Source organism: Papio anubis, chromosome 15 (assembly GCF_008728515.1).
Source record: "Papio anubis isolate 15944 chromosome 15, Panubis1.0, whole genome shotgun sequence".
NCBI classification, from domain to species: domain Eukaryota; kingdom Metazoa; phylum Chordata; class Mammalia; order Primates; family Cercopithecidae; genus Papio; species Papio anubis.
Genome location: NC_044990.1, coordinates 26,786,550 through 26,801,671, shown reverse-complemented (window position 1 = coordinate 26,801,671; position 15,122 = coordinate 26,786,550). Strand labels below are relative to the sequence as shown.

Below are 15,122 nucleotides of genomic sequence, written 5' to 3'. Positions count from 1 at the left end.
ATTTTCTCTTTTTTTTTATTATACTTTAAGTTCTAGGATACATGTACAGAACATGCAGGTTTGTTACATAGGTATACACATGCCATGGTGATTTGCTGCACCCATCAACCCATCATCTACATTAGGTATTTCTCCTAATGCTATCCCTCCCTTAGACCTCCACCGCCTGACAGGCCCTGGTGTGTGATGTTCCCCTCCATGTGTCCATGTGTTCTTATTGTTCAACTTTAACTTATGAGTGAAAACATGCATTGTTTGGTTTTCTCTTCCTGTGTTAGTTTGCTGAGAATGATGGTTTCCAGTTTCATCCATGCCCCTGCAAAGGACATGAACTCATCCTTTTTTATGGCTGCATAGTATTCCATGGAGTATATGTGCCATGCTTTCTTTATCCAGTCTACCATTGATAGGCATTTGGGATGGTTTCAAGTCTTTGCTATTGTGAATAGTGCTGCAATAAACATATGTGTGCATGTTCTTTTTAGTAGAACGATTTATAATCCTTTAGGTATATACTCAGTAATGGGATTACTGGGTCAAATGTTATTTCTGGCTCTAGATCCTTAAGGAATCGCCACACTGTCTTCCACAATGGTTGAACTAATTTACACTCCCACCAACAGTGTAAAAGTGTTCCTATTACTCCACAGTCTCTCCAGCATCTGTTGTTTCCTGACTTTTGAATGATTGCCATTCTAACTGCCATGAGATGGTATCTCATTGTGGTTTTGATTTGCATTTCTCTAATGACCAGTGATGATGAGCTTTTTTTCATATGTTTGTTGGCCACATAAATATCTTCTTTTGAGAAGTGTCTGTTCATATCCTTCACCCACTTTTTGATAGGGTTGTTTGTTTTCCTGTAAATTTGTTTAAGTTCCTTGTAGATTCTGAATATTAGCTCGTCAGATGGATAGATTCCAAAAATTATCTCCCATTCTGTAAGTTGCCTGTTCACTCTGAAGATAGTTTCTTTTGCTGTGCAGAAGCTCTTTAGTTTAGTAAGATCCCATTTGTCAATTTTGGCTTTTGTTGCCATTGCTTTTGGTGTTTTAGTCATGAAGTCTTTGTCCATGCCTATGTCCTAAATGGTATTGCCTAGGTTTTCTTCTAGGGTTTTTATGGCTTTAGGTCTTACATTTAAGTCTTTAATCCATCTTGAGTTAATTTTTGTATAAGGTGTAAGAAAGGGGTCCAGCTTCAGTTTTCTGCATATGGCTAGCCAGTTTTCCCAACATCACTTGTTAAATAGAGAACCCTTTGCCCAGTGCTTGTTTTTGTCAGGTTTGTCAAAGATCAGATAGTTGTAGATATGTGGCATTATTTCTGAGGTCCCTGTTCTGTTCCGTCGGTTTATTTATCTGTTTTGGTACCAGTACCATGCTGTTTTGATTATTGCGGCCTTGTAGTATAGTTTGAAGGCAGGTAGTGTGCTGCCTCCATCTTTGTTCTGTTTGCTAAGGATTGTCTTAGCTATACAGGCTCTTTTTGTGGTTCCATATAAAATTTAAAGTAGTTTTCTCTAATTCTGTGAAGAAAGCCAAAGGTAGCTTGATGCGGATAGCATTGAATCTATAAATTACTTTGGGCAGTATGACCATTTTTACGCTATAATTCTTCCTATCCATGAGAATGGAATGCTTTTCCATTTGTTTGTGTCCTCTCTTATTTCCCTGAGCAGTGGCTGCTCTTAATATTTTTTCCTTCATTTCAACCTTGGTGAATCTGACAATTATATGTCTTCCGGTTGCTCTTCTTGAGGAGTATCTTTGTGGTGTTCCCCGTATTTCTCAAATTTGAATGTTGGACTGTCTTGCTGGGTTGGGAATGTTCTCCTGAAGAGTGTTTTCTAACTTGGTTCCATTCTCCCTGTCACTTTCAGGTACACCGATCAAATGTAGGTTTGGTCTTTTCACATAGTCCCCTATTTCTTGGAGGCTTTGTTTGTTCCTTTTCATTCTTTTTTCTCTAATCTTGTCTTCGCACTTTATTTCATTAAGCTGATCTTCAATCTCTGATATCCTTTTTTTCTGTTTGATCGATTCAGCTATTGGTACTTGTGTATGCTTCACAAAGTCCTCGTGCTGTGTTTTTCAGTTCCATCAGGTTATTTATGTTTTTCTCTAAACTAGTTATTCTAGTTAGCAATTCCTCTAACCTTTTTTCAAAGTTCTTAGCTTCCTTGCATTGCATTAGAATATGCTCCTGTAGCTAGGAGGAGTTTGTTATTACCTACCTTCTGAAGCCTACTTCTGTCAATTCGTCAAACTCATTCTCTGTCCAGTTTTGTTCCCTTGGTGGCGAGGAGTTGTGATTCTTTGGAAGAGAAAAGGCACTCTGGTTTTTGGAATTTTCAGCCCTTTTGCTCTGGTTTTTCCTCATCTTCGTGATTGTATCTACCTTTGGTCTTTGACGTTGGTGACCTTCAAATGGGGTTTCTGTGTGGACGTCCTTTTTGTTGATGTTGATACTATTCATTTCTGTTTGTTAGTTCTCCTTCTAACAGTCAGACCCCTCTGCTGCAGGTCTGCTAGAGTTTGCTGGAGGTCCACTCCAGACCCTGTTTGCCTGGATATCACCAGCAGAACAGCAAAGATTGCTGCCTGTTCCTTCCTCTAGAAGCTTTATCCCAGGGGGCACCCACCAGATGGCACCTGGAGCTCTCCTGTATGAGGTGTCTGTCGATTCCTGCCAGGAGGTGTTTCCCAGTCAGGAAGCACGGGGGTCAGGGACCCACTTGAGGAGGCAGGCAGTCTGTCCCTTAGCAGAACTCGAATACTGTGCTGGGAGATCCACTGCTCTGTTCAGAGCCAGCAGGCAGGAACATTTAAGTCTGCTGAAGATGTGCCCACAGCCACCCTTTCCCCCAGGTGCTGTGTCCCAGGGAGAGGGGAGTTTTATCTATAAGTCCCTGACTGGGGCTGCTACCTTTCTTTCAGAGATACCTTGCCCAGAGAGGAGGAATCTAGAAAGGCAGTCTGGCTAAAGAGACTTTAGGGAGCTGCCGTAGGCTCTGCCCAGTTCGAACTTTCTGGCAGCTTTGTTTACACTGTGAGGGGAAATCTCAAGCCTCAGTAATGGGGGACGCCCCTTCCCCCACCTAGCTCTAGCATCCCAGGTCGACCTCAGACTACTGTGATGGCAGTGAGAATTTCAAGCCAGAGGATGTTAGCTTGCTCGGCTCCATGGGGGTGGGATCCACTGAGCTAGACCACTTGGCTCCCTGGCTTCAGCCCCCTTTCCAGGGAAGTGAATGGCTCTGTCTCGCTGTCGTTCCAGGCACCACTGGAGTATGAAAGAAAACTCCTACAGCTAGCTTGGTATCTGCCCAAACAGCTGCCCAGTTTTGTGCTTGAAACCCAGGGCCCTGGTGGTGTAGGCACCCGAGGGAATCTCCTGGTCTGTGGGTTGTGAAGACTGTGGGAAAAGCATAGTATCTGGGCCAGAATGCACTGCTCCTCATGACACAGTCTGTCATAGCTTCCCTTGGCTAGGAGAGGGAGTTCCCTGACCCTTCCCAGGTGAGGTGATACCCCATCCTGCTTCAGCTTGCCCTCTGTGGGCTGCATCCACTGTCTAACCAGTCCCAGTGAGATGAGCTGGGTACCTCAGTTGGAAATGAAGAAATCACCCACTGTCTGCGTTGATCTCGCTGGCAGCTGCAGACCGGAGCTGTTCTTATTCAGCTATCTTGCCAGCCCATCCTAAACATTTTCTTATGTAAAAGTATGTTGGCCAACTACTTGTGTAACTGAATGAAGAAATTTGCTAATATTCGGTGATCACAGAAAAAGAGTATGACAGAATCCAATTGGTAAGTCAGCTACATTTGACACATTTAAAGGAGACTCAATGTTTATGTGACTTACCAAAATTTAATATAAGAAAATAGTTAATAACTAGTACTTCTATGTTATCCATATAGTAAGCACCCCTCTGAAATAGTACAATGCATCAGTCAGAAGACCTGATGCATTTAACACAAGGAAACAGAAATGATACCCTAAATATTCTGTAAGTATACATAGTTCATATTTATAAATACTTCATCAATTACTAAGCTTTATGTTCAGTAACCCTGCCAGCTCCGATGAAGAAACAGGGACCAGATTCATTTAAACAACCACAAAATTGAACAACATAAATAAAAGAATACTTTTTACACAATGAACAACAGGCAGTACAGAACAGCAATCCCTGGGAGAAAGAAAACAAATGGTTAGCCTCATTATTGCCACAGCTTACTGCCTGGGGACAATTTATGGTCCACAGTCCAGAGATGAGAAACTGGAATGCAGTCCAGTGGTCCCCCAGGTGAAGAAACAGAGTTGAGAAATGGGAGATGCCAAGGCAAACTAAAATAAGAATACTAGAGAGAAGAAAGCTACAAAAAGAGAACTCCAGAGGGCTGCAGAGGGTTAAGCTTGAGTCTTCAGCTGAGTACTGATCAGTGCTTGGATGTGAGGACACTACTCAAAGCCAGGGAAGAACCGTGGGAAGGAGCGGAATCCTTCCAGGAGCTGACACAGGGCCAGGAAGAGTTCTGCTTTCCACTGGCCAGATGGAAAAACCTTCTCATATACGGGACATTCAGTAGAGTACTCAGAAGAGCAATGCCTGGATAGTGAAGGAAAATCGGCTATTGATTAAAGACTGCTCTGACTGTGTCCAAAAACAAAAACCAGATAAATAAATGAAGCCTTAAAAGAGTCAAATTATTTCCAGATAATTTAATTGTGTTCCAAAACACAGGTCAATAGTGAAAGGAATACGAAAATATCCAGGATCCACTAAAGCAAAATTCACAAATATCTGGCATCTAACAAAAAAATCACCAAGCAGACAAAAAAGCAGAAAAATATGACTCTTAAAAAAAAAGAGAGAGAGAGAACTATCAGTCAAGAGAAACAGACCTAAAAAGACATAGGTACTACACTTAGTAGACAGGGACATTTAAAGTTATAATACCTTTATTCCATATGTTCAAGAAGGTAAAGAAAAGCATAAACATAATAAAGATAGATATGGAAGATATAAAAAGGACCCAAATCAAATTTCTAGAAATGAAAAACATAGTAAGACCAAAAATTCAATAAATAAGATTAATAGCAGATTAGATACCTCAGAAGAAAAAAATTAATAAACTTGAAGATATAGCTATAGAAGGTATTCAACATGAACTACAGAAAGAAAAACCTGCAGGAAAAAAATACAGCAAAAAAAGAACAAGGCCGGGTGTGGTGGCTTATATTTGTAATCCCAGCACTTTGGTAGGCTAAGGTGGGTGGGTCACCTGAGATCAGGAGTTCGAGACTAGCCTGGCCAACATGGCGAAACCCCATCTCTACTAAAAATACAAAAATTAGCCGGGCATGTGCCTTTAGTCCCAGCCACTCGGGAGGCTGAGGCAGGAGAATCGCTTGAACCTGGGAGGCAGAGGTTGCAGTGAGCTGGGATCATGCATTGTACTCCAGCCTGGGCAAAAGAGCAAGGCTCCATCTCAAAAAAAAGAAAAAAAGAAACAAGACAAACCAGAAGACAGTGGAGCAATATTTTTAAAGCACTCAAAGAAAAACCAAAAAACTATCAACTAGAATTCAATATCCAGCCAAAGACCTTTTAAAAATAAAGGTAAAATGTTTTTTTCCAGACATAAAAGCTGGAAAAATTCATCACTAGTAGACAAACACACAAGAAATGTTTTTTGTTGGCTGGGTGTGGTGGCTTACGCCTGTAATCCCAGCACTTTGGGAGGCTGAGGCAGGCAAATCACGAGGTCAGGAGATCGAGACCATCCTGATCAACATGGTGAAACCCCGTCTCTACTAAAAAATACAAAAAACTAGCCGGGCGAGGTGGCGGGTGCCTGTGGTCCCAGCTACTCGGGAGGCTGAGGCAGGAGAATGGCGTAAGCCCGGGAGGCGGAGCTTGCAGTGAGCCGAGATCGCGCCACTGCACTCCAGCCTGGGCGACAGAGCAAGACTCCGTCTCAAAAAAAAAAAAAAAAAAAAATATAAAAATTAGCCAGGCATGGTGGTGTGTGCCTGTAATTCCAGCTACTCAGGAGGCTGAGGCAGGAGAATCGCTTGAACCCGGGAGGTGGAGATTGCAGTGAGCCAAGATCGCACCACTGCACTCCAGTCTGGGTGACACAGCGAGACTCCATCTCCAAAAGAAAAAAAAAAAATAGAAATGCTTTTTGTTTGTTTTATAAGAATAGAGACAGAGTTTTGCTTTGTTCCCTGGACTGGTTTTGAACTCCAGGCTTCAAGAGATCCTCCCGCCTCAGCCCCGCTAAGTGTTGGGATTACAGGTATGAGCCACTGCCCCTGGCCAAGAAATTATCAAAAAAAAAAAGTTTTACAGTCAGAAGGAAAACAAAAGGAATCTAGACCTACACAAGGAATGAAGAGTACTGGAAAGGTAAATATGTAATAAAATAAAAACACCTTTTTTCTCTTGTTTTGAACTCTCTTTCAGAGATAATTGGTTTAAAACAAAAGTTATCAATGTATTGTAGAGTTTATAACTTCTGTTAAGTAAAATGTATGACAACAATAGCCCAAAGTTTGGAAAAGGGAAAATGGAAATATACTATTCTAAGACTCTTATACTATATGTGAAGTAGTGTAAAACTATTTAAAGAAAGACTATGAAAGGTTAAAGATGCATATTATAAATCAAAAACACCAATTATAAAATAAAACAAAGAAGTATAGACAGTAAGCCTACAAAGAAGATAAAACAGAATTTTAAAAATTCAATCCAAAAGAAGGAAGAGAAAGAGGAAAGGGAGAAAAAGGAGATGAAAAAAATAGACAATGAATAATAAGATGGAGAATTTAAACCCAACCATATCAATAGTCACATTAAATTATAATCTAAACATCCCAATTAAAATGCAGATATTGTTATATGAGACTTAAGAAAGCAATACCCAACTATATGCTGCCTATAAGAAAATCATTTCTTTAAGAATAAAGACACATATAAGTTAAATAAAGGAATGGGGAAAATATGCCATGTTAATATTAATGAAAAGAAAGCTGGAATGGCTTTACTAGTATCGGGCACAAGTAGTTTTCAGAGCAAACAATATTACCAGGGATAAAGAGAGGTCATTTCATAATGATTAAAGGGGTAAATTCATCAAACAACATCACAAACCTAATGCTTTATGCATCTAAATTCTACATGTTAGACATTGGATTAGGTATTGAGAGAGAGATTTGTTTTTTTAAGTGAGTCAGGAGTTTTGCTTTCAGGACCTCTCTAGCCCTCTGCCCCATTTAGTCTCTCTCTCTCCTGGTTACTCCCCTCAAGCACTGAAGACGCTAGTCCTTAGTTCAGTCACATTCATCCTCGCTACATGTCCTGGACTCTTGCTCACTGTACTTTTTGGCTCCTTGACCTCCTCATGCACTCCCAAGATCATTTCTTAAAATACAGGGAACTACCCAGAAATGTTCTGTCTCTGGAAATTCTAAGGTGAAACGACTCTTTGACTACAACCTCCTACACTTTTACTCTCACTGTTACTCCCACTACACCTATTAAACTTCATTAAATTCATTAAGTTAAACTTCATTATTTAATGAATGAATTATTTAATGAACTGTTCTGTTACTTTTTGTTTGTTTGTTTTGGGGTTTTTTGTTTGTTTGTTTTGCTTGTTTGTTTTTGAGACAGGATCTCGTTCCACCACCCAGGCTGGAGTGCTGTGGTGCAATCACTGCAGCCTTAACATCCCAGGCTCAGGAGATTCTCCCAGTTCAGTCTCCCAAGTACCACAGGTATGTGCCACCACACCTGGCTAATTTTAAAAATTATTTGTAGAGACAGGGTCTCCCTATGTTGCCGAGGCTGGTCTTGAACTCCTGGGCTCAAGCAATCCTCTCACCTTGGTCTCCCAAAGTGCTGGGATTACAGGTGTGAGACACTGCACCCTGCCAAATATCCTGTTTCTTAAAACCTCTACTTTCACTATGAATCTTCTATTTTCTCTCTGCAGGTGAAAACTCCAAAGCTTAACATTAACCACTCTAGGGAGGGAAGATGGGAGGAAGAGAGCTGAGTGTGCACGAAGGAGCGGTAAGATGCCAGACTTTTGAGTGAAGAAGCATCTTGGAAGTGGACCCTATAGCTCCAGACACCTGCTGACACATAGTCAGAGACAAACCACCCAGTGAAGTTCTCCCCAAATTCCTGACCCACAAAATCATGAGCACAATAAAACATTTGTTTAAAGCCACCAAGAGAACAAGTGTTATCCAGCAAGAGAACACTTCTAATGACTCTTTTCCATCAATATTTAAACCCTACTTTTCTCATTTAAAAAATATGTATATATTCCCTCCACTTCACACACATCAAGCTGTATCTTTACTTCTGTTATATCTTTATTTCTCTTCACAGGCAAAACTTTTGGTAAAAGCCATCTATTATGACTGTGTCCACTTTATCTCTCATTCAGATCTCATCCTATCCCCATCTCTTCATTCAACAGTCCTCGTCACTGTCACCAGTGACTTCATTGTTGCTAAAACTTTTCAGCTCTTATCTGAAACAGCAAGCACTCACTCAGACTTTGTAATGCTCTCTCTCCTTTTTCTTTTTTTCAATTTTTAATTTTAATTTTAATTTTTTATTTTTTTTGAGACAGTCTCACTCTGTCACCAAGGCTGGAATACAGTGGCACAATCTTGGCTCACTCAACCTCCGCCTCCCAGGTTCAAGCGATTCTCATGCCTCAGCCTCCCGAGTAGCTGGAATTACAGGCATGCGCCACCACGCCCAGCTAATTTTTGTATTTTTAATAGAAACAGGGTTTTGTCATGCTGGTCAGGCTAGTGTCGAACTCCTGGCCTCAAGTGATCCACTTGCCTCAGCCTCCCAAAGTGCTGGGATTACAGGAGGGAGCCATTGCACCTGGTCAGTCTCTCTATGATACCACTTCTCCTGATTTTCCTCTTATCTTCCTGGTTGTTCTATCTCAATCTCTTTTGTAGGCACAGGCTTCTCTTTTCTGTCCATCCTTTAAATGTTAGAGCTCCTCAGTATTCTATCTTTAGCCTCCTTCTCTTCTCATACTACGTTCTCCCCTTAAGTGATCTTATCCCTTCTCCAAACTTCAGTTACTCAGCAAAGCTAAGGATTAATAGCTTTGGAGCCAGAAAGACCTGGGTTCAAATCATAGATCTTGCCATTTAGCTTGTGTGGTCTAGGGTAAGTTATTAAACTTTTCTAAGCTTTCATTTCCTGGTATAGGGTAATACTACCTCATGGATTATTATGAAAATTAAATTTAAGAAGTGCTCACCAAAGTGCCTGGCACAAGATAAACTATCAATAAAGGGTGGCATTTTTTATTACACATGTGTGGCAGCTCTTAGGTCCATAACCTTAGCCTAGATTTCTTTCCTAAATTCCAGACACACATATCCAACTGCTACTTGACACCTCTATTTAAATGACCTATAATTACTTCAAACTCAATCAAATGAAATTCATCTTCCCAAGCAAACCTCATTCAATCCTAGGTATCTTATTTTAATGAATGACACTACTATCCACTTAAGTTATACAAGCCAGACACCTGGGTGTCATCATAAGTTGACTCCTCTCTGTCCTTTACCCTTATGTAATTAACTGCTACATTTTATAATACAATGTCAGATATTGTTTTAAGTACTTTACATGAATTTAACATGAGATATGCACATATAGTAAAACAAAGTTTATAAATGACTAGTAAGTATGTAGATAATAAACAGGTTAAGACTAAATGGGGGAAGAATGACTATAGACTAGGATGATCAGGAAAATAGACCTTAAAATCTGGTCAAGAAAAAGGCAGAGGAAAGCATTTCAAGACTCAGGGACAGGCAAAAACAGACATGGTTGTGTGAGTGAAAGACGAGTCTGAATGGGGAAGAGAATACAGGCAAGGGTTCTCAAACTTTTTGGACTCAAAACTCTTTTATACTCTTAAAATTACTAAGGATCCCAAAAGCTTTTGTTTGTGTGGGTTAAATCTATTAATATTTACTTTGTTAGTAGTTAAATCTTAATTTAGTTAAAATTTAATTAAAACTGAGAAATTTTTAAAAATTACATCCTACAGAATTCACCCATTTAATGTGTACAATTCAATAGTTTTTAGTGTATTCACAGAGATGATAAAAATGTTGTAAAATTGACTATAATAATGAGTCAATTTCAGAACATTTTCATTATCTCAAAAAGAAACACCATACTCTCTAGCCATCATCCTCGAAACACCTAGTCCTCCCCACCAGCCTTAAGCAACCAATAATCTACTTCCTATCTCTACTGAATTGCCTCTTGTGGACATTTCATATAAATGAATTTAGACAATATTTGGTTTTCTGTGACTGGCTTCTTTCAACATCATGTGTTCAAGGTGGTTATATATTCTTCCATTAGGAAGCATAAAGTAGCTAATAGCTTTTTTACGTTAAAGGATGTTGAGGGCTCAAAAAAACTTGAGAAAATTTAAAAATATTTATCTTAAACAATAAACCCATTATGTTAACATAAATAATTTTTAAATGAAAAATAACCATATTCTACAAAACAAAAAAGATAGAACAATAGCACTGTTTTATGATCTTCTGAATGTCTTTACTATCTGACATAATAAAAAAGAGCTGAATTTTCATATCTGCTTCTACATTTACTTTGTTGCAATATGCTGTTTAGGTTGAAGTATACAAAGAAAAATCTGGCCTCATATGGAAAGAGGAGGAGTATTTTAATAGCCTTTTCAGATAACTATGGTTATTGTTTTCTGACACTACACCAAAACTCAACAAGTCACAGTTTCTTAAAGGTTAGCTGCAGGGTGGAATTGGAAACAATCACAATGAACAGAAATAAATTTTTCATATTTTAAGACCTTAAAATCCATTGGTTTATCTTGAACTTTTAATGAATCTCTTACCCATGCATTTGGTCATTTGGAAATACTGGTTCACTGAATTATCTACTTCTTCTACATGTTTACAAATCTCTGTATACAATATTTTAAAAATCACATTCATTGACATGACCACCTATTTCATCAGAAAAGTCTTTTATATATTAGGACTCTGTCAAGCTTTCAGTGGTAGATACAAGTTTCTAAAATTCTAATTTTTACTTAAAAACACAAAATTTATCATTGGCAACCTTTACTGTCAGTTGTTTTCTTTGAAGTGACAGGCTCACTTTGTTCATTTGCAAGAATCTACCACATACCCAAGCAAGAATAAACACAATTGCTCATCAGTCTTACAAGTAACACATGTGTTTCATGAAAAGCGTGGTTCAGTTCACAACTCAACCAATAAAATAAGTATTTTTCCTCAAGACAACTATCATACCTTGGTATGTAACTTTCTACATCCTTCAATTTTACCACATTGAATATTAAAAAGACATACTCAAGAGCGGAGATTTAATAATAATAATAAAAAAATACCATACAGGTCTGTAGCCTAGAAGCAACAGGCTATTCCTACCCTGATGTGTAGTAGGCTATACCACATAGGTTTGTGTAAGCATACTCTATGATGTTCACACAATGATGTTCACAAAATAGCCTAAATGAAGTATTTCTTAGAATGTATCCCCATCATTTAGCAATGCCTGACCACAGTTAACTTAAAGCTCCCATTCTAGTTTTTTTGGTTTTACGTTTTTGAGACAGAGTCTCGTTGTGTTGCCCAGGTTAGAGTGCAGAAGCACAATCATGGCTCCCTGCGGCCTTGACTTCCCAAGCTTAGGTCCTCCTGCCTCAGCCTCCCAAGTACCTAGGACCACAGGTACATGCCACCACACCTAGCTATTTTTTTTTAAGAGATGGGGTCTTGCTTTGTTGCCCAGGCTGGTCTTGAACTTCTGGGCTCAAAAGATCCTCCCACCTTAGCCTCCCAAAATACTGGGATTACAGGTGTGCACCACACACCTGGTCTAAAGCTCCTATTCTATAAACCTGCATTTGATTCCTTTGACCTTCTCTCTATGCTGGATAATTTTAGAATTGTATCCTGAACGTCATAAATGTTAAATTGTGAAGATCCTAAATTCTGCTATTTTTCTAAAATAAGCATGGTTTTGTTGTTTGTTACAAGAAACAATTACCTTTGCTTAACTTGAACTGTTCTGTTTATTGGGCAGCAACTCCAGTCTCAGTTCAGATCCTCTGCCCTTCATTTGGCTGCTCTGACTCTGTTATACACAGGAACTATTCAGATTTCAGACAGAATCTGGGTACCCTTTCTTGGCTCTTTCCCTGGCAGGATTCTTCCACTCTCTTCAGTGGCCAAGGTTTCCTCAGCTTCAACTTTGCAGTTTCCCTGGTAAAGAGACCCATAGTTTTCCCACTGACATCCCTGCCCTACCATACTGTCCTTCCCTATACCTACTGCACTTAGCCCTAGACTAAAAGCCTTCTCCTCAGGCTCCCAGCTCCCCTCTTCTCTTTCTCAACTAGAGTCTGTTCTTCCTGTCCAGTAATTTCAGTCAATTACTATTTGTATTCCAAACAGGTAGTATCGTGGTCTTTTTTTTTGCAGAGAGTCATATGGTAGGGTTTTCTTCCAACATTACCAGAGGAATGTGTCCTCCACAGGAGGTTTTTACCGGAATTAGCATGATGAGATTTACATTATGAGCAGATTTCTCTGGCTGCTGTGAGAGAAAGGCCTCAAGGTAGCAAATGAGAGATCAGTAGGAAGAGTCCAGAAGAGTCCAGGAAAGAGAGACCATATAGAGAATAAAGCACCTGATGTATTTTGATTTATAAACATTTATTGAAAAAATATGATAAATTCTGAAAATACTGAAACTAAGGCATCCAAATTTCATTTCATCACCTGCTGGCATTATAAGCCTCTTAACAGATTTAATAGGGTCAAACACCTGGAGGTCATTTCATCTAACCCTTAGGCATGATGCATTCTAAAGCACCTGTAATCCCCCAAATTTTCAGAGAATGAGATTTCACTAGGTTTCTCAACAGACTTTTCCAGCATCTTACACTCATATTGCCCGTTAATCTCTCTGGGATGAAAAGAAACAGAAGTGGACTTTTTCCTTCTTTATTCTTTCTCAAGGCTGTCAAGCAAAAATGCTGAACCCAGTTCCCCACACAACCATTAAAAATAAGATGATATTCTTTTTTCATTAAATTATTGGCAGGAGAGAAGTAAGCGGCACCTCATTTGAAATTTCCCTCAGTCAACAACTCTGTGTGAATATGTTCCTATCAATCTACAGTTTAAACGAGAATTTTTTATTGTGACACAGAATCGAAAGACTTTCTCTGGGTATTTATCTGGGTGTTGTTTACAGGGATGTATTCAATTTGTAACAAATTCACCAAACTGTCACTTGAGATATACACTTTTCTCAATATATATTTCAAATAAAAAAAAGTCTGTGAAAATGCAAATGTATCTAAGCCATATCCCTTCTCTATAATGTCAATTATTCTCACAGGAAAAAATACACAGCATCCTGTTTGTGTGGCATAATTTATCTTCACAAAGCCACCCACTACCACTCAAGGGTTTTATGATTAAAAATGTAACATAAAATTCAAACACTAAAAATATATGACTAAATAAAAGTCTTCTATAGTTTCATCTGCCAAAGAACCACATTTAATATTTAAATTCGGAGGCTTATGACTTCCACATCTCTTATTGTAAATCAATTATAGTCTTTTCCAAACTTTGGACTTGTCACTTCTTCTCCAAAAATTTTCAAAAATAAAGGAATATTGTTTAGAAGCCCTAAATAATTGAGCTAGACAGACTTGCATACAAGCAATTTTTAAACAGTAAATTTTTATTACTTCCTACACAATTTTCCAAGCCTTTATCTTTTTTGTAGCCTCACAATATCTCTCTCAATTCAAGGCATATGGCATATGTTCAATAAATATGTGTTGATAGAAATAAAATTAACTCTCTAAAAGAAATAACAAGTCACTTTCAGATGATACGGTAATATCTCAATATCAATTTCTGGGAGGAGAGGACACATAGCCTTTAAAAAGTACTCTATGTGCTTATTTTATTTACTTATCTATTTATTTATTTTTACTTTCACTTAATTCCCCAGATTCAGAAAGTTTTCTCCTAAGTACTCCTTATCAAGTGTAAGTTCATTCCATAAGTAGTTACCAAATTCAATAATAGGAGTATAACATTCTTCTATCAATTTCCCATGCTTCTCTCCTCTATTCACTATCTATATGGCAACACAAGAAAACACTAAGAAATAAACTATTGCTTAGTCATTAAAAATTCAAAACATAAAGAAATTAAAACTAAGGTTACATGTGCAAATTAGGATTATAGCATACCTAAAGTCTTAATTTTTAATTACCATTTCTATATACTGATACAAATTAAAAGATATATACTTAGCATGCAACACAGTTTCAAAAGAAACCATTAATCTACAAATCTGATGATTCACAAAGTATTATCCAACTATGCACATTTGAAGAGCATAAACTCAAGTTGCCAATTTTATTAAAACAAAAGCCTTATCAATAGTTATAATGCTATAAAGAGAATCCTAGACAATATAATTTGTGCCCCTATAATGATTGAACCAATACACCAATACTGATAATTGAACAATAGTATAGATTTTTATACTCTAATAATGGGAAAAATGAATCCTATTATATTCAACAAGAAAAAAATGCACTTTTTAATAATCTAAATAGCATAATCTCACAATTTAAGAGCAGACATTTACATTTTCAAACATAATGATGACTGTATTTTAAATAAATTATCTAAATACTTTAAAGAATTATGTTCTGTTTTAGAACAGAGCCCTCAGAAATAATACCACACATCTACAACCATCTGATCTTTGACAAAGCTGACAAAAACAAGAAATGGGGAAAGGATTCCCTATTTAATAAATGGTGCTGGGAAAACTGGCTAGCCATATGTAGAAAGTTGAAACTGGATCCCTTCCTTACACCTTACACGAAAATTAATTCAAGATGGATTAAAGACTTAAATGTTAGACCTAAAACCATAAAAACCCTAGAACAAAACCTAGGCAATACCATTCAGGACACAGGCATGGGC

General features: G+C 38.2%; 1 protein-coding gene and 1 long non-coding RNA gene across 2 annotated transcripts in view; one reads left to right on the top strand and one right to left on the bottom strand.

The window, feature by feature from the left end:
* RB1 (RB transcriptional corepressor 1) overlaps window positions 1-15,122 on the bottom strand; it is a 170,170-nt gene that overhangs the window by 68,822 nt on the left and 86,226 nt on the right. The gene's annotated exons all lie outside the window — the stretch shown is intronic.
* Window positions 7,742-8,252, top strand: LOC108582882. The gene is made up of 2 exons (XR_001896844.2): window positions 7,742-7,793; window positions 8,012-8,252. It is a non-coding gene; the product is annotated as an uncharacterized LOC108582882 (long non-coding RNA).